We start from the raw sequence: 24188 nt of genomic DNA, 5'->3' as shown, positions 1-24188 counted from the left end.
AAACAATCCCAGCTCCCTCAGCCTCTCCTCATAGGGCTTCTGCTCGAGGCCTCTTAACTCTCATGTGAATCGATGGTTCCGTCACTTAACTCAAATATTAAATCAGATTAGTGTCTGACACATCATTTGTATCATTCTAAATATGAGAGTATCTAATAAACAAAGATCACCTGTTACTTCAAATTCCTCCTTTCCTTCTCAGTTTCCATGTTGCAAATACAAAAGCAGCCACATATTTGAATTAATTCAGAGACCTATGAACAATCAGATTATTTTTCTTTTCATTCCCAAGAACATGTTTACGACAAGTATTTCATTATTATATAGCAGATCTTTAATTACACAAGACCTTATTTGTTAAGAAAATTGAGAACTTGCAGTTTCCTCAAAGCTTCTTTTTCTTTGAGAGAATAGTTGACAGTATCACAGAATCAGAGTTTCAGGAGTTGGAAGGGACCTTGAAAGATCATCAATCCCAACCCCCCTGCCAGAGCAGGATCACCTATACCAGATCACACAGGAACACATCCAGGTGGGTTTCTAATATCTCCAGAGGAGGAGATTCCACACACCCCCTGGGCAGCCTTTGCCAGTGTTCATTCACCCTCACAGTGGAAAAAAAATCCTTCTCATGTTCACATGGAACTTCCTATGCTTCAACTCCCAGCCTTTGCCCCTTGTCCTTTCATGGGGCATAGAATCATAGAATCATCCAGGTTGGAAGAGACCTCCAAGATCATCCAGTCTAACCTATTACCCAGCCCTATCCAGTCAACTAGACCATGGCACTAAGTGCCTCAGCCAGTCTTTTTCTGAACACTTTCAGGGACAGCAACTCCACCACCTCCCTGGGCAGCCCATTCCAATGGCTGCACATTTGATTTGGTTTTATTTTTTTTAATTAAAGAAATAGGTTAAACAACCTATCAATAAAGGGCTCCGTTATTGCAAAGCTGTCATTAAGAGAAGTTCTAGAAGACGCTTAGAGATTTTTCACAAGCTGTCAGTAAGCTGTTGTGCTGCAATTTCGGTATCTGTCCTCCAGGTGTAGCATTTTCACAGTCCATAAGCACTGCCTGAGTGTCTGCCCCGACAGCCTTGCACAGACACAGGCACCAAACCACAGACGGTTCAAGCTCCGTGCTCGTTTGCATCCAAACAGTCCCAGTGACTTCAAAAGCCTTCAAAGCGATTCGTATCAACACGGAATCTGTCCCTACATCTATAAACAAACCGCTAATTTCAGGGCAATTAAGCAAGAGAGAAATTTAACCAAAGCCTGTTTGTTTGGTCTTTTTTAACTTCAACCCCACCCCACCCCAGATTTCTATCAAAGCAACCCAGTATCACAGTATCATCAGGGTTGGAAGAGACCCCACAGGTCATCAAGTCCAACCCCTTACCACAGAGCTCAAGGCTAGACCATGGCACCAAGTGCCACGTCCAATCCTGCCTTGAACTGCCCCAGGGACGGCGACTCCACCACCTCCCCGGGCAGCCCATTCCAGTGCCCAATGACTCTCTCAGTGAAGAACTTTCTCCTCACCTCGAGCCGAAATTTCCCCTGGCACAGCCTGAGGCTGTGTCCTCTCGTTCTGGTGCTGGCCACCTGAGAGAAGAGAGCAACCTCCCCCTGGCCACAACCACCCCTCAGGTAGTTGTAGACAGCAATAAGGTCACCCCTGAGCCTCCTCTTCTCCAGGCTAACCAATCCCAGCTCCCTCAGCCTCTCCTCATAGGGCTGTGCTCAAGGCCTCTCACCAGCCTCGTCACCCTTCTCTGGACACGCTCAAGCATCTCAATGTCCCTCCTAAACTGGAGGGCCCAGAACTGAACACAGTACTCAAGGTGTGGTCTAACCAGTGCAGAGTACAGGGGCAGAATGACCTCCCTGCTCCTGCTGGCCACACCATTGCTGATGCAGGCCAGGATGCCACTGGCTCTCTTGGCCACCTGGGCACACTGCTGGCTCATGTTCAGGCGGGTATCAATCAGCACCCCATCAAAGTGCATTCATGGGATTTATACTGCTCTGGTGAATCTATTGCTGGCTCTTAATTCTGGAAAGTAGTACCACGGTGGTTTTCCTAATGCTTTGTTTAATGCTGGTTTGCAAATGCACATCCTATCATATCATTCTTGATCACAGGATGTTAGGGGTTGGAAGGGACTCAAGGAGATCATCGAGTCCAACCCCCTGCCAGGGCAGGACCACACAATCTAACACAGGCCACAGAGGAACACATCCAGACAGGCCTTGAAAGCCTCCAGAGAAGGAGACTCCACAACCTCTCTGGGGAGCCCATTCCAGTGCTCTGTGACCCTTACAGTAAAGAAGTTCCCCCTTGTGTTGAGGCAGACCTGTCCTGCTGCAGTTTACACCCATTGCTCCTTGTCCTATCCCAGGGAGCAGTGAGCAGAGCCTGTCCCTCCCCCCCCCCCCCCCCCCCCCCCTTCCCAGCAGTCTTCAGATACTTATAAACAAACCTCCTCGAAGTCTTCTCTTCTCTGTTCTGATGTTTCAGATCCTCAGCGTACAACAGCTTAGGAGACTGAGTGTTCCAGTGGGCTGAGTGTTCCAGTTTGAGCCACAAGCATAGCTGGGTCTGGAGAACAGAACTGACTTTTACCCCTCTTCAGGAGTAAGAATGAGGACACTGTATGCTGATTGGAAGCTTCCAGAGATATTCTATTTGTAAGAGCATATATACACTTAAGGCAATTGGGTAGAATAAGTACAAAACCCACTGGGCCCGAACTGGGCTTCTAGAATGCTCCCACCCCTCAGGTCGGCCTGTAGGGTGGGCCGGGAGCACCCTGTCCAGGTGGGCCTGCAGGGCCTCAGTGCCCCCTGGCTGCACCATGGACCAGAAGGTAGGTGTGTGCTGCTCAGAGAAGCGGAGGGGAGAGAGGCAGGGGTGAGAAGGCAGAGAAATGCAGTCAAGCACTGTCTTTTAACCTGTGATACCAGAAAGGGAATAGAATAACAATATTACAATATCCTGGGACAAGCAGGTCCATCCCCCTGGGATGGGCCTCTGTTCCTATGGCTTTGTTTAAGGGGGACCGGGACCCCCCAAAGTCCCACACTGAGGAACAGAATAACCCTGTTTTACAGAGAGAGGAAATGAATTGTGCAGGTTAAGAATCATAGAATCAACCAGCCTGGAGGAGACCTCCAAGAGCAACCAGGCCAACCTAGCACCCAGCCCTAGCCAGTCAGCTAGACCATGGCACTAAGTGCCTCAGCCAGGCTTGAACACCTCCAGGGACGGTGACTCCACCACCTCCCTGGGCAGCCCATTCCAATGCCAATCACTCTCTCCGGGAAGAACTTCCTCCTGACATCCAGCCTAGACCTCTCCTGGCACAACTTGAGACTGTGTCCCCTTGTTCTGTTGCTGGTTGTCTGGGAGAAGAGACCAACCCCCACCTGGCTACAACCTCCCTTCAGATAATTGTAGACAGCAATGAGGTCCCCCCTGAGCCTCTTCTTCTCCAGGCTGCACAACCCCAGCTCCCTCAGCCTCTCCTCATAGGGTTTGTGTTCCAGGCCTCTCACCAGCTTTGTTGCCCTTCTCTGGACACCTTCCAGCACCTCAACATCTCTCTTTAATTGAGGGGCCCAGAACTGGACACAGGACTCAAGGTGTGGCCTGACCAGTGCTGAGTACAGGGGAAGAATAACCTCCCTTGAAGGAACATAGACATTTTCCTGTGTTTTCTAATTCCATGTGAATGAATGTTTGGATACCCAAATGGGACCTCTGCATACTCTTCTGTTCCAGTCATCTGACATCCAGACCCAGAGCATTTTGGTAAGTCAGACCTAATGCTACTAATATACACCTTAATTTCCACTTTGGGGGAGCAGGGAGGCAAAAAACCCACCACCTTTAGATAGGAAGATAGATAGAAAGTCTAAGCCCTCTGACAGATATAAACCCATTTTTCTTCATGTCATGATTCCCCGTGGTGTAGAATAAATGGTTTAAGAACTATGTAGCAACAAAAACCCAAGCAACTCTCCCACCTGGGGTTCACCATATGCCACAGGGTTCTTTATTCCCTGCCGTTGCTAGGCTGGTTTCAGGGTGGCCAGGCCTGAAAACTGCCTCCCCTTAGTCCCTGGCATGAGGCCCAAGTAGGCCAGTATTGCACAGCAAAAATGAGCTGGACTTTGAAGGCCACAGATAGGATGGAATCCATCCTTCCCCCACACCAGATAAGGGAGCTCACTGTGTCCAGGGGTGCACAGAGGAAGAAAGAGAGAGAGTTAGGCTTGCAGCCAAGTCATAAAGAGATAGTAGGATAATGGGATTGAATAACAATTACAATTTCACGAGCCCACCTCCTGGACCTTTCTGGAGGAGTCAACTCAGTGGTTTTCTTAAGGGGCATCCAGCCTCAAACTGCCAGAAGTACAAAACGTTTTATGTTTTGGGTAAATCTGTTTTGGGGTTGCATGTGGTTTGGATTTTTGTTTTGTTTATAAGTGGGGTGAAATCCAGGAAACCTGACAGAGTTACTTTGCTCTAGGCATCATCACATCTTTTGAGAGACCCTTAATCAGCATTTTGTACTGCCTAATCCTTGTGCTCCTCAGTATGTTCCATGTTCATAAAAAAATAGTGATTTGACTACAAGAGACCATTTGCTGGAAAAGGGACCTCATGAAATAGAACTGAAACGTGATGTGTGTGCACCAATAAAGTCATGGTGGTGTTCATACAGGGGAATCACAAGAATAACTTCTAACTCTAATACTACATTCAACTCATACAGTTTCTAATTCATAACAGTGGCATTACTGAGAAAAATTCAACCCAGTAGTTTCCCCAAAATCATGTTATTATTAATCTTGTGATTAAGAGATTTGTTGTTACCTACTGCAGCAGAGCTGTTAGTTCTTCCAAGTGAGGAAAAACTGCTTTGGTGCCAAGAATGTAATTGACAGGATGAAGAACAGGAAAAGAGGGAAGACCTGCTGTCTACAACTACCTGAGGGGTGGTTGTGGCCAGGAGGAGGTTGCTCTCTTCTCTCAGGTGGCCAGCACCAGAACGAGAGGACACAGCCTCAGGCTGCACCAGGGGAAATTTAGGCTTGAGGTGAGGAGAAAGTTCTTCACTGAGAGAGTCATTGGACACTGGAATGGGCTGCCCGGGGAGGTGGTGGAGTCGCCGTCCCTGGAGCTGTTCAAGGCAGGATTGGACGTGGCACTTGGTGCCATGGTCTAGCCTTGAGCTCTGTGGTGAAGGGTTGGACTTGATGATCTGTGAGGTCTCTTCCAACCCTGATGATACTGTGAATAAAAAGCTAAACACAACATTTTACTGAGCAAGGGTACAATAGTTTGTCCAAAGCACAAAACTAACTTTCCTAAATCACTTCCTGAGATAAAGGTAGAAATAATTGAAATTAACTAAGAGACTTTTCATCTTTTTAGTGTATTCTGTTGAATTAGGGTTTTGTGTGTGTGTGTGGTTTTGCATTCATTTTGTAGATGTTTTACCTTCTGGGTCTGTTCTGTGAATGACTGTAAAGAGAAACAAGTCAGTCAAAGTTTCTATTCTTTTAACGTGCAAAGTAGCCCTGTGCTGTGCAGAAATTCTTGAGAGTAGAAAGCAGACACATCTGTGAAAAGAAAGGAGCTGTGTTCAAGATCAGTTTGTCCGAATAAGGAAAGAGAGGGCAGCTTATAGTCAAGAAGGCATTGTTCATCAAAGAACAGCACGTTCCTTAAACAAGATACAGGCAGTTTTGCATCTTAACTTTAAAATAGTTGCAAACCAGAGGACGTGTTTCAAAGGTCCTGATAATATTATTGGGTTTTGATGGTTGTTATTTTGTATCTTCTGTGACATATAATAGGCAAGCAATCAGCCTAACTGGCCATCGCTGTAGAAAATAATGAGTTCTGATAACTTACCAAAATAGAAAACCCAACTTTGGAAGGTGATTATGTGTTAGCCAAAACACACAGGCACTGAAGCATGGATCTCTCTGGGTTTGGAAAGTATTGATCACTGAAGTACACTGAATTTCAGGATAAACACCTAGTTCCACATTCTTCTAACAGGCTAAATCTTTACTTACATGCTGGGGCGTGCTGCCATTTACCCTGGGGCTATGTTTCCCTAAATCCTCAGGTCAGGCACTGCTTAGTGTACACTGCAGCTTCTCTCTGGGAGCATATTTTTAGTTTCTTCCATGAAATTCAGAAAGCAGTGTATCTGTCTTATCTGAAGTTAAGGGTTGGCTAATTTTCACCCAAAAGAAATACTAAGTTATCAGAAATTCAAACAGATTCATTTCTGGTAGAAGACAATTCACAACTATATTATCACATATAATAAACAATTTTATGGCCTGTTGTCCACAGATAAGCCTGAATAAAAGTCCAAATAAACCAAAATCAACCAAAAAAAAAATCAACCCAACAAAGAAACTTCTCCAAATGTCTATTTCTTTTGTAGCATTATATGCAAATAATTTTAGTGAAGGATGAGATACCAAATACACATTCAATGAATACACTTTCAGTTTTTAAAACACATGGAAATGAAGTGTTAGTTTTGCTTTACAAAAGCATTCATTCTAGACTGTACAACATGCATATAAGTCCTAGTCAACTGATCTTGCTTTAATATTAGTGGCCAAATATTTGTGCTTTTAAGAAATTTATGTCATATGTGAAAAGCATCACTGGCTTAAATATACTATGCCACTGAAAATATCAAATGAAATATGATAGACAAAATCAGAGTGAAGAAGACAGTTAAATGCTGTCTCTGAAATGCTGGTTCTGTTTACTAAACAGGTTTGCTGTACTTTTAACCAGAGGACTAAAAAGAGTTTTACTTAAACTGATACAAGGTTTGTTTAGAGACAAGGTCTGATGTTTTTTTCCCTGTCAATTTCAGACTTAATAAGCTGCCTTTTTCTTAATGACCTTAGGAAATTCAGCCAAGAACCAGCAGTTCCAAATTAGAACATCTCTGGTTTACTTAAAGACTAAACACTGTGCAGATAGCTGCAGTAATGGCTATCTCAGCTGACCTACCAGTAACCTCTGTTTTGACCCCTAGGAATCACCCTCTCTCTAGAGGGCAAGAAGTTAGTTCAATTATGGAGCTTGCTGATTCATCTGCTTCAATAGGAAAGTTTTAGGTAGAAAGCATTTCCACATCTTGCCTGGATTTTTACAAGCTGTGTTCCTCCAAAGATTTCATTATTACCCTAGAAACAGTTTTGATTATGCTTCTCTCTCTCAAAAAAAAAAAAGGCAAAATTAATGTAATAATTAAAGCCACTTGTCTTGAAAACTCATTTCTTCAATTGTCAGATGCAGAGGGGAATACAGCTCTGATAGTTCTCATATTTGTCCACAGAGCTCTACTAATGGACCAGCTCAGAAAATCCCACATCTTGCTATTTGCACTGCTATTTTAAATATTCATTGTAACTATATTATAGACCATATAAACATCACTGTACAAAAGGCAGCAGACTTTTTGCTGTGTCAAGATCCATTGCACTGTCTTTTCAATCAAAATAAATCCATAGCCAACCAAGATCACAGAGTCACAGCATCACAGAATTGTCAGGGTTGGAAAGGACTTCAAAGATCATCCAGTTCCAACCCCACCTGCCATGGGCAAGGACACCTCACACCTCAATAATCTCATTATGGTAAATACAACATGTAAATATACTTAAATAGGTAAAGGCATCAAAGGTACCAAAAAGTTACTCTAGCATTTAGTTCCTACTTATATTCCCAAATACACTTCTAGATCTGACACCATCCCTTTTTCAGCAAGATGGCAAAGATTGCCCTAGAACCAATGCAGCTACAGACTCTTGCTGATACTGATTAGAAATAGTAGGGTAAGAGCCAGGAGGTGACTTCTTTCAACTATAAATTTGGAGCACAGTGCATCTGGCTCCTAAGAATTTAGCTTGTGAGACTCAAAGAGGCAATAAATTTATTAAACATGTTTAGGACAGTAGCACAATTTCAAACCATACAACAATCATTCCTTTATATTCCTAGCTCTACAAAGTATTGTTGGATGCCAGACAGTCACCTAATGTACTTTTGAGGGAAGTTAATTCCTTTTGCACTGAAACATGCTGGGTGACTAAAAGTAGGACAATTAATTGACTTCTTCCTTAAGCCAGAAATAGAAAACTAACATAGTGCCAAATGAAAGGCTTGCTTTTTCTGGAGCAAACTGAGGACTTGGTTTTGTTAACAGAACATGACATGGTAGCTTTTTCTTCTCTCAATTTCTTTAGGCCTGTGATTATTTGGATAATTGATTGTTGTAAGGCAGGAGATGTTTTGTATGTGAATATAGCAGGTTTATCTTCTAGCTGTACATTGAAGCTGATATTTATCTCCTTTTCTAGGATTCAAAGGGATTTAGGGGACTTTTTATTGCTTCAAAAGGAGCAGAACATCACTAAAGTGAACATGATTTACACCTTCCTTGTCCATACTTTGATTCGTTACATATTGGAATCTTCCATATTTCCTACTACATGGCATCAGCTGTTTTTGATTTTTTTGGGGTTTTTTTTAGGTGTCTTAAGCAATACAAGTAATAGTCTTTGGAAAGGATTAAATAGAAAACAATCAAATCTTTAAATCTGCCTATGTTTCCCCAAATTTCTGCTAACTCTAGGAAACAGGAGACCTTAGGCAATTTCAAATACTCCTTAGGGAGTATCATTTTATGTTCATTTGCTCTCAAGTCAGCATTGATAGAATATTCTTTTTCTGTCTCCAGATTCTTTTGTTATCTGCTTCTGGTCCTCTTTCCAATTGTGACTCAAATGCAGTCCACGCTGTAAAAGGTTCTGTTTTGTAGGAGGTGGTTGTCTGCCACTATCATATTGATCCAACAACATAACAACAAATTACTCCTAGTTTATTACCACACTACAGAGTCTCTATATCACACAGGCCAATATTCATAAAGTTCTGTTAATGTTGTGGATTTTCACCATGCCAACCTGGTATGTCACAAGGCATGTGAAATTATTTAGGTGCATGGTCTGTAGAAAGAAATTAAACAACAACAACAAAATTACAAAATTGTTTTATTTTTTCTGATATAAAGCATTTGGCCTAATTTATCTTTCAATGGTACAGCAGCAGCAGCTTATATGGTCTTAGCTGGATAAAAATTCTTTGGCTAAGAGAACATACCATACCATGTATGTAGGCCATGAAGGGGCCAAGTATGCAGAAGGACTTGTACAAGGCCAGATTGAGAGGTATTCCAAACAAAACTCACATGGATAGGATGCTGTACCTTCATCTGCTGCTTTGGTAACAGACAGAGAGCAGTGGGACAGCCAGATGCTGGTCATATTTAATACTGCTCCAAAACCACACAGCCAGGAAAAGGCTATACAACACTGTTCTGTGTGTTCCTAGCTATCACACAGAGCTGTCTTGATGGTGCCTGGTAGCCAAGTGGTCTCAAACATAACAAGAGGCTTTGAAAGTTCCTTATGACCAGCAGATATCCTATGCAGCCATTTAGGTCCAGCTTTGCTAAAAAAACACATTACCAATGCTGGCAACTGCCTGGATGAGCCTTCTCATTTCCCATTGCTACTACCGAGGGAGCCAAAGCAGTGTCAGTAACAGTGGGAAATTTGGGCCAAAAAGGCCTTGGACTGTATTTGACATCAGGTATGTTGGTGCCATGGTCTGGTGGATTGGATGGGGCTGGGTAGTGGGTTGGACTGGATGAGCTTGGGGGTCTATTCCAGCCTTGTTGATTTTGTGATTGTGTTCAAGCAACATGTGGCCACAGCACTTTGGGGCATGCTTTAATGGCCATAGTGGTATGGTGCTGAAAGTTGGGCTTGATGACCTGGGAAAGCTTTTCCACCCAAAGCAATTCCATGGCAACGCAGTACTACTCACCCACAAGCCTCCAGTTCAGCCGGCTGCTCCAACTCGTCACAAGTGAGATGAAAGCAGCAGCTAAACACAGAGCAGTAGGGACACACAGCCAGCACCCGTGAGTGATGTTGGAGCAATCATTGAGTCTCTATCCTAGCTAACCGGGGGGCCACCAGGCCCCCCGGCCTTTGAATCCCTTCCACCATCACCCAGCATGCACCATGGGTACTCACCAGTCACGATGAGAGGAAGATCCTCTGCCCAGTTGGGCAAGCTTGGGGAGTCTGCCTTTCCTGGGGCAATTATAAAGGAGAGTGGGTAGGGAGAGTAAAGTGGTCACACCTGGAGTGGGAGGAGACTCCAATAGAAGCCAGGTGCTGTGGGTTTGGGGGAAAAAGGGGAAAATGAGGTGTGGGGTGGTAAAGATTCAGGTGTGGTGGAAGAGGGGAAGTGGTGCTGGAAGTAGGGAGATGGAGAGGAAGAGAATGGAGAGGAAAAGGATGGAGATGAAAAGAGGAAGGTGGAGGGAAAGGAAGGAGATGGAAAGAAAAGTAGGAAGATGGGGGGAAACTGGAGTTGGAGAGGAAAGGAAAGGAGGGAGGTTGGGGAGAAGTGGGATTAAAAAAAAAAAGAAAAAGAAAAAAACCCTAAGCTGTGTTGAAAAAAAAGGAAAAAAGGAGACCCTGCTCTGGCAGGGAGTTGGACTAGATGACCTTCCAAGGTCCCTTCCAGCCCCCAACATTCTGTGATTCTGTGATTCTGTGATTCATGGTTTGAATAGAAAACCAGTGCCTATGCAGGTGGTATTTCATCCAGTAAACATGACATTCCAGAGTGTGAATGCAAATGGTATGGGTAAAATCCTGTTTTGAAGGCATTCTTAATCTGTGATAGACCTAAGCAGAGTCCACTTTTCACTTGATGAGTCCTACAGTTTGTCTTCAAAAATCTGAAAGTAAATAACTGATAAGCCAGGTTAAGATGGAATGACTTGAAAAGTGTGAAAGGCATGAGAAATTCTTATCTCTGTCTGAAAGTTCCCAGGGAATTTGTGTTTTGTGATTGACTGACATCTAAATGAATTAAGATAAATGTGAGTTCTAACCATAAGAGAGCAGAGAAAACACATGAAGAGAGTATGCATAATTTCATGGTCTGAAAATAAAGTATTCATTCCCTTCCAAACAGTGGAAATTCAGTCCTCAGTCAAGGTTAGTCCCTCCCAAATAGACTTCTAAAGTGTCTAATAAGTTAAAATATCATAATTCATAGATTCTCAAGAAAACAAGATGTCCACAAAATCTCCCAGTTTTCCATTCTCTTCTTACCTCTGTCCCTTCCCCTTCCAATATGATTTCCTGAATGTCTGCAAATAGTATAGAACACACTGGGTTTTTTTTTCCTGGAAGAGTGGAATTAATGTAGCCTCTCTTCTGCCTGGTAACCTGTTTTAATGAAAATTCATAGATCTTTTAAACCTCAATCTCAGTGTCAAATTTGCTCTGGAACATGATTTTTGAAAGTTATTAGAGTCTTCCAACATGCTCAATCATACTTACCCACAAATGTATACCTGTTTGTGTTATGTTTTCAGTCATTTTTGTATGAAAACAGCCTGACAAACAAACTGGATGATATTTCAATTTTTTGTTTATGTTATGATTTTATGTGAATATGTAAATATCTTAAGTCCCACAAAGTTATCCCAATGTTTTCTGTAAGTCCTACAAAGATATCCCAATGTTTTGGAGGTTTTTTTGGCATACAGAAAAGAACAGATGCCAAGAGTAATCTGCAGTGACCAACCACAAAAGCCACTAGCTAGCAATTAAGCACTTAAAGGTTAAATAACTTCAGTCTCTGCCTTCAGATGTGACAATACAAGAACATAGATGCTTACTTTACATGGGCAGAAAAACTAACACTGAAAGCTTACTGCATTGGGTCCTACATGTATCCCTCAGATTCGCAATCCAGATGACTGTTTTCCCCCTTCTCATAGGTTTTTCCTCTACATTTCCCTTCAGATTTTGAGTGCTTACACTCTGCAGGCAGAGGTTCTGCTGAAATTCACCGCTGAACTTCAAAGTAACAGCGATGTAAACTGAGATAATAACAGTAACACAGACTGATGTATAGGCACTTCGCATCATTTGAACTCAGAAAAACTGCAGAGTTCACCCTTGGAAAACAACCTTGAAAGCATGGCTATAAGCCATGAAATTCACAACCAATGTTGTTTATAGTAACGTGAGTGGCTTCTGTGCCGTCACCAGAAGCTTTTAGCTGTGCATACATAGCAAATACTAGGATTAAAAGTTAAACATGCAATTTCGTTTTGTTCACAAGGGCTGCAGGGCGATGGTTTCCACCCTTGGAAACTGTCAGACTTCTGCAGGGAAACAAAGGTATGTTACCAACTTGCAGTTTGTGGCATAAATTATACCTACCCAAATTATCAGATACATAAATCAGACATGTCACAGACACTGTATCTGTGTGTATTCGTATGTCTGTGATACACAGTAAGGTAAATATCTGATTGGTTTGGGAAATTAGATGTTATGTAATTTCACAGCATTTGGCAAAGAAATTGACACATGTTTTGGAAATTAAAGCATGCTGAATACATTTTGTATCTAACTGTAGGAATTTTACAAGCAGAAACAGGTTATTGATTGAAAGTTATTTGCTTAGCTTTAAGAATTACTGTAAAAACTTAAAACTGGAGTCAGAGTCCAGTATCACAGAAATAAAATATTGTTTTCATTTGGCTCCAAACATGAACCTGCTTTAAAGGTTTTTGCATGCTTATGGACATGCAAAGTGCTGAACTGAAATATAGTAAAAGATTTAAAAATGTAAGAATAAGACAATTTTATAATAACAGATTATTCGGTTATGAAAAAAATACTGTGTTTCAAAGTGCATTTCAAAGTTCTCTGAATGTTGCCTTCGTGGCTATTTTGGAAAGTTCAGAACAAAGCCAAGAGTAAATTCCATAGATCTGGGAGTCTATTTAGCTGCTTGCTGTTGTCTTATTGTAGGGCAAATACTCTCCAGGTGCTCCTGTTCTGCTCTCTGTCTACTCTCTGTTTCCAGGATGTGAGTGAAATGAGTAGCAGCATTTAAAGTCTTTAACCTTTAGACAGTTCTAAAAGCATTCCACATCCTCCTGAACATCACATAAGCCAATGTGCTGTTATATGCACTGGACCCATAGCCACATCTGATTTCCAACGTGCAAACCCTTAGTTGGAGGCTTTGATAGACTGTTAGAAATGACAAGGAAAACAATATAAATGCTGCACACAGATTAGCAGATCATTATTAGCTCTTTGCGCACTAAAAGCTGAAACCTCCTTGATCCTAGACTATAAAAAGCCTTCTGAAGCGTTTTGAGCTTCTCTTTGATTCTTGGCCCAAGCTTTAATTTTCTCACAGTGCAGCAGCTCTGGGTTTCATTAGGGCTATCATCTCAAATTCCTTTGTGCCTCTACTTGTTTGGAAGTGTTACTTCCACCCTCACCTAGGTATACTTCTCCATCTGTGTCAAAAGTTAACTGATGATATCAAAATACTTCAAACAATGCCTGTTCGTGAGCATTGTTTATTTTTTGCATCTGATACGATTTGGTTTTATCATTCTCCTCTAATATAAAATAATCCTGTCATCTATCTCAAAACAATTAATTTGTTATCATGCAGTTCTTAATTTCTTTCCAAGTATTTATACTCTGCTGCATTTTCAGCTAGTTCATTTTTTCCCTGGAAGTTTGTTTTCCACTATTTTGTTGTTGTTGTTGTTTATGGTGAATATTAACTTTTTGTGTGAAAGACTTGAACCTTGTGAATGTGCCTCTATTACTCAAAAATATTATGCATTATACTGCTAGTACCTTTGAATCGTTGAGGACAAACACTTTCAGAGAAATTCTGATTTGCAGAGCTACTTGATATTACTAGTTTTGAGCTACTTGATATTACTAGTAAAATGATTATGCAAACCCTTTCATTTTACTTGGCTTCTGCTCATCAGAGCACCTATATATATGTTAATAGATTCACAGAAGTTTAGTTTCTGACTCATTCCACTAGTTATCACCTCATCGAGATAGTAATCCTAGATATTAATTAAAATGTAAATTACTTTTATTAGTGGAAAGTACTAACCATCTTCCCAAACTCTAGAAAGAGTCAAGAGGGGAGGGAAAGAAAAAGACAAGTTAACCAGAGCAACAGCAAGCATGAGAAAAGGCCATTTTGATGCCATATTCGATTTTACATGTCAAAGCCAGACAGAAAAAATTATAATGATCAGCACAACAGAATGGGAAAATGAAAAGTTCATTGTGATTATAATAACAATGAAACTATTGCTTATTTGAGATAACTGTTCCGTGGATCTAATAAATAATTCCAGTGAAATTTAGCCTTAGAAACATTTTTTTTTTTTAAACTTTATAATACAAAAGGGTTTTGAATTCTTTGACTGCAAAGGCCCATAACTGGTTAAATACTCTGGTTGTTATGATCAGGTCTGAGAATATGTCATAGGAAAAGATAATTGTTTTTATATTCTAATAGTGTCTGAGAACTGTAATCTGAGGTATTCTTACTGTTAGGTTTGGATCTGAAGCTACTTTATATTTCTAGTGAGACTTAGACTTTCTCATGATGAACTGATTCAGGAAGATTTCAGCTCCAATGGCACTGCCTTTTCTGAGAATGAGATTTTGGTACTTAATCAGTCTCAAAAAGTCTTGCACTGAGCAGCTCCCTGCTTTTATCTTAGAGAGCAGAGATCTAAAAGTTGTTTAGGCAGTGGCCCAGACATAAAATGCACTATTTTCTGCCTCTGAAAAATTCACTTTATAGTGGTTGAATTATAAGCCTTGCAAAAATTTCTGTTTGTGTATGGTCAGTCGAGGTTTCCATGATTCCACTTGTGCCCAAAGTTGCAAGGATGAAATAGGATTTCTTTACGGTTTCTCCAGCTAATTGCTAAATTATGTGACACAGGACCCTGGAGCTGAAAGCAAGATGTCAGTTTCTTCTATCCTCAAGTACCTTTCAGCTGGCTCCCAGGCAGTGTAAACGAAAAGGAAAATACTTATCTTGAATGTAGAAGAGTGACAAGCTCGGAGAGGTAGGTTGCAAGTTTGACAGTATTTGCAGAAAGAGAAAAGCTGCAGAGTTAGGGGGAAAGGAGCTACAGAAAACCCAAAGATGTGGAGTTCAGAAAGAGGAGGAAGTGTGCTGTCAAAGACACACACAGAGAAGGAACATGGGCAAAACCTAATCTATTTTAGAAATAATTAGAAAGGTGCAAACTGAAAGAGGTGAGCTTTAAGGGAAAGAAAGAGCATTAGTGAGATTGAATTCACTCAAGTTTTGCATGATGCAGGCTTGTACTCAGTGAGATATATAGTATTTCTAAGAGGTGGCAAATAAAGTCAGTGAGCACTGCAAATCCGTACAGACTGCTTTAAAAAAATTAAGTATTCTTAAAAAAAAAAAACAAACATAACCTTCATGTGTCAGCTTTGGTATCCAAAACTGGACACAGTAAATTTGGCCTTAACCTCTTTGCACTTGAGTTTCATAGCTGCTAAAGCAGAACGCTGATAGTACACTTTCAAAGGGATATTAAAGACAGGTTTAAGAGCAGCCATGAAACAATTAGTTGGTGTGATAAGAGAATCAGAGAAGTTCCCAAGAATAGAAATTAATAATTCTGCAGTCAGTCAAGATTTTGGATGATGTAACATCAATAAGGCCTGAGGCTAAACCACATAGTGAACAGGATAAAAAGAAACCTTGGATAACCACTATTCACTTTATAAGCCAAAGGTTTCCTGGGAGAAAAACTCTGTGTGATTGTATAATTAAAGATTATATCACAACACACATGCACAGGAGGATGAAATAAAGTTGACTGGGAAATGTTCATTCCTGACTGTCCTCCTTTTCTGACTTCAACAAACGCCAAAACTACTATTTCAAATGTCATGTTAGAATAGAGAAGCATTTATGAGTTCTGCATAGGAATAGCAAATAGAAATAATATTTCAAAATTATTAAAGCTCATATTAGTAATGTGAATTGAAACTGTTTAGTTCTTCAGTTAAAAAGACAGAGGAATATTATTCCACAAAACAATTGGTTCAGAACACTCACATACAGCCGAAGTCACCTGCCACTGCTTCTTTCTTATTGTAATCACGTTGCATGAATTCTCTTCTCCATGATGTTTGATGAAGGAATTGCAAACCATAACAGACTGTAAATCACCAGGATTCCTGCTGCACTCCAGCATTCTTAAGTAGCTGAAATTCTATCAGATTCTCATTATCCTGTGTGTTTTCTTACCATTTCCTCTTTGATCTTCTCTGTCCAATGGAATCCAGAGAAACTTTCCCAGCTTTATCTTGGCTTTGAAATACTTTGCCAGTGTCATCATTGTAATGGATAACAGAATATACAAAGAGAAGTCTAGAGTCAAGTTTGTATTTTTTTCCACTTCATTTGCATCACTTGATTACTGGCACTGAAGCAGCTCCTGGGCCAATACAGATACAATACAAACACTTGATGAAAATCCAACCATAGGTATTAGGACTCTGACAACTGACTCAGAATTGCTGCTACCTCATGACACAGAAGACTGGAGTATTTAAGTTTGTTTGAATGTGTGAGTGGGTATATTTCTCCTGAGAGACTGTGATGGACCAGGTATCACAGGCCTGTGTGCTTCTAACTGTAAGCCAAGTGGGATGCTTGCTACATTGCAGCAATGTAAAGTGCACAAACTCAATTGTATTCTGTGGTCTGGCCAATCTGACAAAATAGAATTACATTTTTACAGCTGAACCACATCAAACTTGGTTTATTTAGATAGTCTACTAGATCACAGGTTTGCTATTAATGACACAAATCCAGTACTGTCAGGAAGGTAGAAAATTCATTGTTGTAGTAGCTCATCCTTGATTTTGGGAAAAGCATTCTTCCTTTAGCATGGAGGTCTCTTCCAACCTGGTTGATTCTATGATTCTATGATGGGTCAAAATAATCTGTTTGGAGGAATTTTTAAATAATGTGTTTTCTTGTCATTATTCCTTTAGCTAGTGTGTAGCTTTCCTCTACTTCTCAATTTCTTTCCCTATTTTAATGCTTCTCTTGTATGACCTGTAGCCATAAGTAATATCTCACTGATTTGTCTATCATCATGGAAGCTGTCAGAAAAAGAATAATGAATGTCTTTTGCAAAGCCAAGAAACTGAGGTTTCCCATGTAGAGAAATGTAGTTTAAAGCACAACTACACACATATAAAAGCAAAGACCTTTCACAGTTATGTGCTCACTGGTAGCCTCATTAAACAGAAATGGCTTTTGCTTGAATTTCATGTTCTGAATTGATTTTTCTGTAACATGGAAAAACACCTGGCCACATTGAGTGTCCCTTTATCATCTTAGCTTCAATACAATGCTTAACATAACCAGATTAAGTGACTCCAGATTTCATGTAAAAAAACTGATGCCAGATTACCATCTACCAGATCACACAAGATATCAAAAATGTGGGTGTGTACGAAATGCATATGGTAAAGTTTTATAGCAGGAGGGGTGATTAGAAGGTGAATGTGTCTCACCTGCAGATATTCACAACTGCTTCATGCATCATCTTGAGTACTCATTAAAAAAAACACATTATATTCTCTGAAAAGACAGATATTCTACTGAATCCTGAGAACAAGCTGCAGTAGCCACTTTCATTTTTAGGCACAGTAAATAAAAGTATTCACATGATTCTTTTACTTAATAGTTTTTTTTCTCCTTATCATTAGTGACATTGATCTGTATGGAGCATGAATGAAGTTGGTTTAGAGCTCATGACATTTCAGGATGTTGCTGGAAAAAGTGGGAAGGAAGAAAACAGATTCTGAGCATGGTAAGTGCATTGGAATTACCTTCAAGAGCCTTCCTAAGTACACTTCCCATTCTTTGAGATCTGCATTCTATTAAAACTACACATTTAACACTGTTTTAAAGAAAATCATTAATATTGTACTTTAATACATTGATTTATTGTTTTACTACATGTAGGAGATGATGATTGCATTATTAAGCCTCATACCACTTTAGAAACTACCCAGGTTTTACCTTCTTCTATTTTTCAATCCTGAATATCTGATTGTTTTTAAGTACTGAACTTTCTTCAGTCTTTAATTCTGGAAAGTCTTTCTTCTTAGTGGCTTTTCAATTTCAGCAGCTCAGAAAATATTCCTCAACGTTCGTGATCAAAGCTATTTAACAGAATGTTTTTAGAACTTTTAAAATCAAAATAATATTCTAAATAGTTTATGAATAGTTGAACAGAAATAGAAATATTGATGTATATCAACACAAAACCCAGGGCTACTCTAACAATAAGGTAAAAGCAGTATTCCCCTTTTGGCACCTGAGTTCAAGTCTCAGATATTTTCTAATGCACTTGACTGAAAATTAATGAAGTCTTCCTATGTCAGTCATGTTCAGACATGAAAGTGATTCAAAGCACAACATTTGCAACTTTCAGTTTAGGTTTCACAGGGCAATAAAACAGTTTGCTAAAACAGAACAATTGTTAAACTTGCCTGATTATTTGAGGAGAGGGAGTCCAATGGCAGACATTAAACCAGCACATGGTTAGCATTACCAAAATGAGTAATGAAGTACCAGTGACATCTGGATGGGTTCTAAGCAGGCTCTGATGTAGTGAGGTAATTTCTCAGTTTTAAAGAGTGATCTTTTCAGTGTCACTGACCTGATGATAAAATGCTTCTTCACTTAAGCCGTGAAGTGTGTAATGAAAACAAAGAATTACAGTAACTGCTGAAGAGATTGGAACATGGAAGTGAATCATAAATAAAATTTGCTTTCTCTCCTAGTCTGAGCTAAGTATTGGTGTGATAATACAGTCAACATCACAATAAAATTACAGAAAGTCAAGTTTAACCTTTCTAAATGTTTTGTGCTTGTGATACAGCTGACAAAATCTTCCATATGCACAGTAATTTTTTGTATGCTGATTTGTTCAGACCATAGAATTGTTTTCAAGTTGCAAATGCATTGCTTCACAGCTTCCCATTAAGAGATATGACATGGTTTTCAGTTCAACTCAGTGACACAGAAAGGAAATTATAGAACACAACCTTGCATGAGGGTGTGTTCCTGTGTTTCACAGTAACAGCTTAAAAACACACTGATGCCACAAATTTCTGATCTATTATTGTCAAATGTGGCAATAATTTTGAAGAATTTTCTTTGAATGCACTTGAAATAGCATTTGATGAGTTAAAAAGAAGCAAAAACCTCGTGTGGAAGAGTTCCAAATCCTTGTGCTATACTATTACAAGCATTACTTGAGTATTCAGAAAGGTCAGTGCACCTGGGGGCTTAAAAGCAGAATGCCTGGCAGCAAATATCACTATTATCTCCTTGCTGATAAAATATCAGACAGTGTAATTACTGTTCAACACTTGGAAAAAACGATGGTGTCTATCTAGGGTCAAAGTTAAGCAGCTACCTGGAAATCACTCAGAAAAAGAGGATTCTCTAGTTGTCACAGATACAGAATGACATCTGAGTGTCTGAGATAAAGTGAACTAGTTCACAGAAACATTCAGGTTGGAAAAGACCCTCAGGATCACCAAGTCAAATCAGTATCCCTACTCTACAAGGTTCAACCCTAAACCGTATCCCCGAGCACCAAATCCAAACAACTTTTAAGCACATCCAGGGTTGGTGACTGAACCGCCTCCTTGGGCAGCCCATTCTAATACCTGACCACTCTTTCTGTGAAAAAATGCCCAGTCTAAACCTACCCAGTCACAGCTTGAGACCATTCCCTCTTATTCTACCACTGATTACCTCTAAGAAGAGACTGCACCAGCCTCTTCCACAATGTCCTTTCAGGTAGCTGTAGACATCAATGAAGTCTCCCCTCAGCCTTCTCTTTTCAAACTAAATGCCTCCTTCAGTCACTCTTGATGAGATTTATTCTCCAGACCCTTCACCAGCTTCATTGCCCTCCTCTGCACTCAGTCCAGCTCCTTGCTTTTCACACTGCCAAGTCACCCAGGAAAACCAGGATACTGTCCTGAAAACTACCAAGTCAATAGCTGCAAATAAGACAATTTTTGTAGAAATGAGATTGGGAGCAAATAGGAGGGACTGTGTTTTCTTTTCAACAGTGCTAATTATCAGACTAGTTCAAGCAATTTCAGGTGAGTCCCTGAGGGAAAGAAAACATGTCTTAAACTCACTCTGAGTTTCTATCCTGCGTGGCCTCCATGCAAAATCAAGTCATGAACAACAACCACATGAGAGACCAGCTGTTCAAATTTAGTTCCACAGTCTGCATAGGAAGGGGCCAAACAAGTGGCTGCATGAGTTTGATAATTATTCAGAAGGCTTTCATTATACTGTGTCAATTTATAGAAGACAGGGCAGAAAGAGGCAGTGGTAGTTACTTGGGAAAAAGGACTTACTCTGCAGATTCTGCTGACCTTGAAGGCGTATAACCTCTGCTGATCTAAAGGAACAAGATCATTTAAATATCCATGCTTATATATTAAATGTATTTTGCATTTATTTGAGCCCCTTTTGCAAGAAAGATATGTACATGCTGGAGCATGTCCAGAGAAGGGCCGTGAGGGTGATCAGAGGGCTGGAGCACCTCTCCTACGAGGACAGACTGAGAGAGTTGGGGCTGTTCAGTCTGGAGAGAAGGCTCTGAGGAGACCTTATTGCAACCTTCCAGTATCTGAAGGGGGCCTAGAGGAAAGCTGTTGAGGGACTTTTTAGGGTGTTGGATAGTGACAGGACTAGGGGAAATGGAGCAAAACTAGAAGTGGATAGTTTCAGATTGGATATTAGGAAGTTCTCCACCATGAGGGTGGTGAGACACTGAAACAGGTTGCCTAGGGAGGTAGTGGAGGCCCCATCCCTGGAGGTCTTTAAGGCCAGACTGGATGGGGCTCTGAGCAACCTGATCTGATATGAAGTGTCCCTGCCCATGGCAGGGGGGTTGGAACTGGATGGTCCTTGAGGTCTCTTCCAGCCCTGACAATTCTATGATTCTATGATATATTTCAAAATGATACAAGCTTTCATGCTGTACTCTGTAATAACTATACATAATTCAATTAAAAATGGATAATTTTAATGATAAATGATAAATGCTTTCCATTTTGCCAGCAGATCTATCAAATTTTTCAGCAATTTTCCAGATTTTTTAAGTTCAGATACATACTGTAGGTATTAAATGCATACATTTTATTTACCATATTTTTCTGATTATTTATCAGCAATTACAGATTCCATTAATTGTCAGTTTGCTGCTTTTCACCTCTCATAGCCTGTGTTTTTGTCACAGATGATCTACAGTAATATAAACTATCAAGTTAAAAACCCCCTCCACCTTTTAGATTGACAGACATAGCTGTGGTAGTCTTTTTAAGCTTAAGACCAGTAAGAAATAAATTCTGTTTTATCCTATTCAGCCAAAACAACAAAGCAAGGGGGGTTTTCCTACAGATTTAGTGTAAAAGTCCCCAGATGACAAACACAAAAGCCTAGATATCAAACAGGATGAAAATGCTGATGTTCAACACCTGCACTGTGTGAGGGCCAAGTAAGCTAAAGCCTTTGCTAACCCACACACCTGCCTGACAGTGCAGTTTTTAACCCTTTCCTCTTCCTTTTCAAACGTCTTCAAACTGGAGAGGATTCCAATAAAATTATGCCACTAAAAGAGATGTTAAAGCACAGTTTTAAAAGACATTCTTCCTTCTTGTCAAGTTTTATCAAATTACTTTATTACTAGCAAAAAGCAAACATTTAATAATACAGGAAAGTATTATTTATGGTTATGAAATGATGGAGGAAATTACATGAGCTGTGTGGAAATGTTTTCTGTGCCTACTACATTTTTTGTGTCATCATGTTGCTATAGTTTACCAGGCATATGCTGCTAAAAAAACCCAAAATGTGAGTGGTCTAATCTTTCACCCAGCTTTTCAGAGGCTTCAGTGACATTGTTAAAGGCCATCCAGCCAAAGCTGAGCCCAGGGCTGTATGGGGTCTGCTTTTGCAGTCTGGGAAGCGCTGAGTATCCATGCTAAAGTACAACGGGCGTACGTGTAAGGTCACAAATTCATGAACAACAGCCCACATTGAAGGAGTTCTTACATTATCATTCTTCAGTCTTTCAGAAAGAAGAATATTTGACAATTTGGGGGGGGTGGTGTCATAATTAATACTGAAAAGGAGGGCCACATTATTAGGCCTTCAATCACTTTTATCATAGTCTACACAGGCTAATTGCCATTGTAGGTAAAAGCAGCTTGCCTCACTGTGAAAATCTGTGCAACTGGCAGCTGACACAATGTAAAGCTAATGTTGCTTTCTGCTTCCTTTACCACCTCACACAGAAAATGCTTTCTGTTGTCTTCCATTATTGCTTGAAGAGTTCTAAATAAATTCAACCCCCAAAATTTTATACCAGAGTAACATGAGATATTGCAATGGGAGAGAGCTAATGCTTCTTACAGCAGAAAGCACAGAGTTGAGGTAGAAAGGAGGGACTCAGTACAGCATAGCTGTGCCAATTAGGCATTTCCCCACATGCTAGCTACACCAGGCTATGATAACACCAACGAAGTAGCAGCAAGAGCTCTGATTTTGTTGGAAGGATTAGCAGAAATTGTTCATGATTAAAAATAGATGATCCCATCTAATACCAAGAACTTTGCTTGGCTTTAATGTGAAGCTTATTTGCATTTTTTTCCTCTTTGCCTTCAAGAAAAAAGTAATCTACAAAACTACTCTGCAAGAGCTTTTAAACTTTTATTCATACATATGACACTTCAGTTAGATGAAGAGCTGGCTGTCATTTAAAGTAACCTATTTTTCAAGCCTGGACCCTTGAGAATAAATTCAGCAACAAATAGCCTGATGAAAAACTGACATCATTAGATATGGCTCAGGAAACAAATCCTAGAAAATCCTAAATACAGAGAGTTCTTTTAATAGCAATTGGAGAAAGGCTGACTGTTACAGAAAAGGAGCCACGTTAAGGAAGAGTAGAGGGTAATAGGTTTTGTCAGGATCTCCAAAGAGGATTGTAAAAGCGTTCAGAGGTGTTAGAGAAGCTGAGGCTGGATACCCATGTGGTTGTTATTACATGGTCCAGATTTGTGTGTTCTTTGGCTAGTTACAATGTAACAGGATTTTCAGACACTTTGCAAAATCGTTTTTAGCCAGCTTGTATTTTGTGTCTCTCCTCCATAAAGTCAGGGTCTACATAATGTAGGGGATCTGGAAAAGGGTCCCCTTAGGTTACAGTACCTAAAGAAGCTGCAATACAGGACCTTAGTCTTTTGAAAACGTACCAGAGCAAACCCATATATTTATAAGACCTGCCAGTGTAGTCAAGGAATTAAATGTTCATATTTAAAACCTACTTAAGGGTAACTCCAAAGGAGAGAGTCTGCCACATTGGGATTCCAAGCAGGAATCCTAGTTGGAGTCCCCACCAAGAGGGACAAGTATAGCAGGGCACTAGGAATCAAACTGCTATCAAGCAAAGCACAGGCAAATGTGGGAATTCAAGAAATTTGGGTAGAGTGCTACTAAGATCATGAGTTCATTTCTTTCTTCTTGACTTTTTTTGGCTTATTTGATAGAAACTCCCAAAATGTTTTCAGTAGTGATAAAAGAAAAAGCTTTTTTTTATGCCACATGACCTCAGAGGCAAGAACACAGACAATTTTAAGGTTTATTACTTGAGCAAGGATGTTTTAAGTATGCTTCACAAGAATATTCATTTATCTCTTGCGAAACAAAACTATAGCCAAGAGTTTGACAATATCTGTGTGGAAACAAAGAAGTGGCAAAACAAATTTCTTCTGACACACCGCCTCCTTTAGCCCATCCTTTTAACCTCCATTTGAACTTTTGCAGTAGTTAAATTGTAGATTGATGCTTTAAACAGAGCTAAAAAGTGCTGACAGTTTTGGAATAAAAGTTTGAACACACTAATAGGTTTTAGTGTCTGAAACTCTTGATAATCTGGCCCTGAGTGTCATGGGTCTCTCTGAGTGGATTCCATCTGTCCCATAAAGTTATGTATTGAAACGTAACACAACCCTTTGATCTTCTCTCTGTGAAGATCCTTGTGTTCCATAAAGATCAACAAGGTGCTCTCATTCACTGAAA

The 24188-nt window shown here is 40.2% G+C and overlaps 1 long non-coding RNA gene across 1 annotated transcript; it reads right to left on the bottom strand.

Annotated features, from left to right (window-relative positions):
* Positions 1-2494: 2494 nt before the first annotated feature.
* On the bottom strand, positions 2495-10229 carry LOC135178479 (uncharacterized). The gene is made up of 3 exons (XR_010303565.1): positions 10160-10229; positions 5514-5635; positions 2495-2606 (listed from the first exon to the last, which is right to left on the bottom strand). It is a non-coding gene; the product is annotated as an uncharacterized LOC135178479 (long non-coding RNA).
* Positions 10230-24188: the final 13959 nt, after the last annotated feature.

This window comes from Pogoniulus pusillus, chromosome 9 (genome assembly GCF_015220805.1).
Source record: "Pogoniulus pusillus isolate bPogPus1 chromosome 9, bPogPus1.pri, whole genome shotgun sequence".
NCBI lineage: Eukaryota > Metazoa > Chordata > Aves > Piciformes > Lybiidae > Pogoniulus > Pogoniulus pusillus.
The sequence above is the reverse complement of the archived record's forward strand: the minus strand, read 5'-3'. Positions and strand labels throughout refer to the sequence as shown.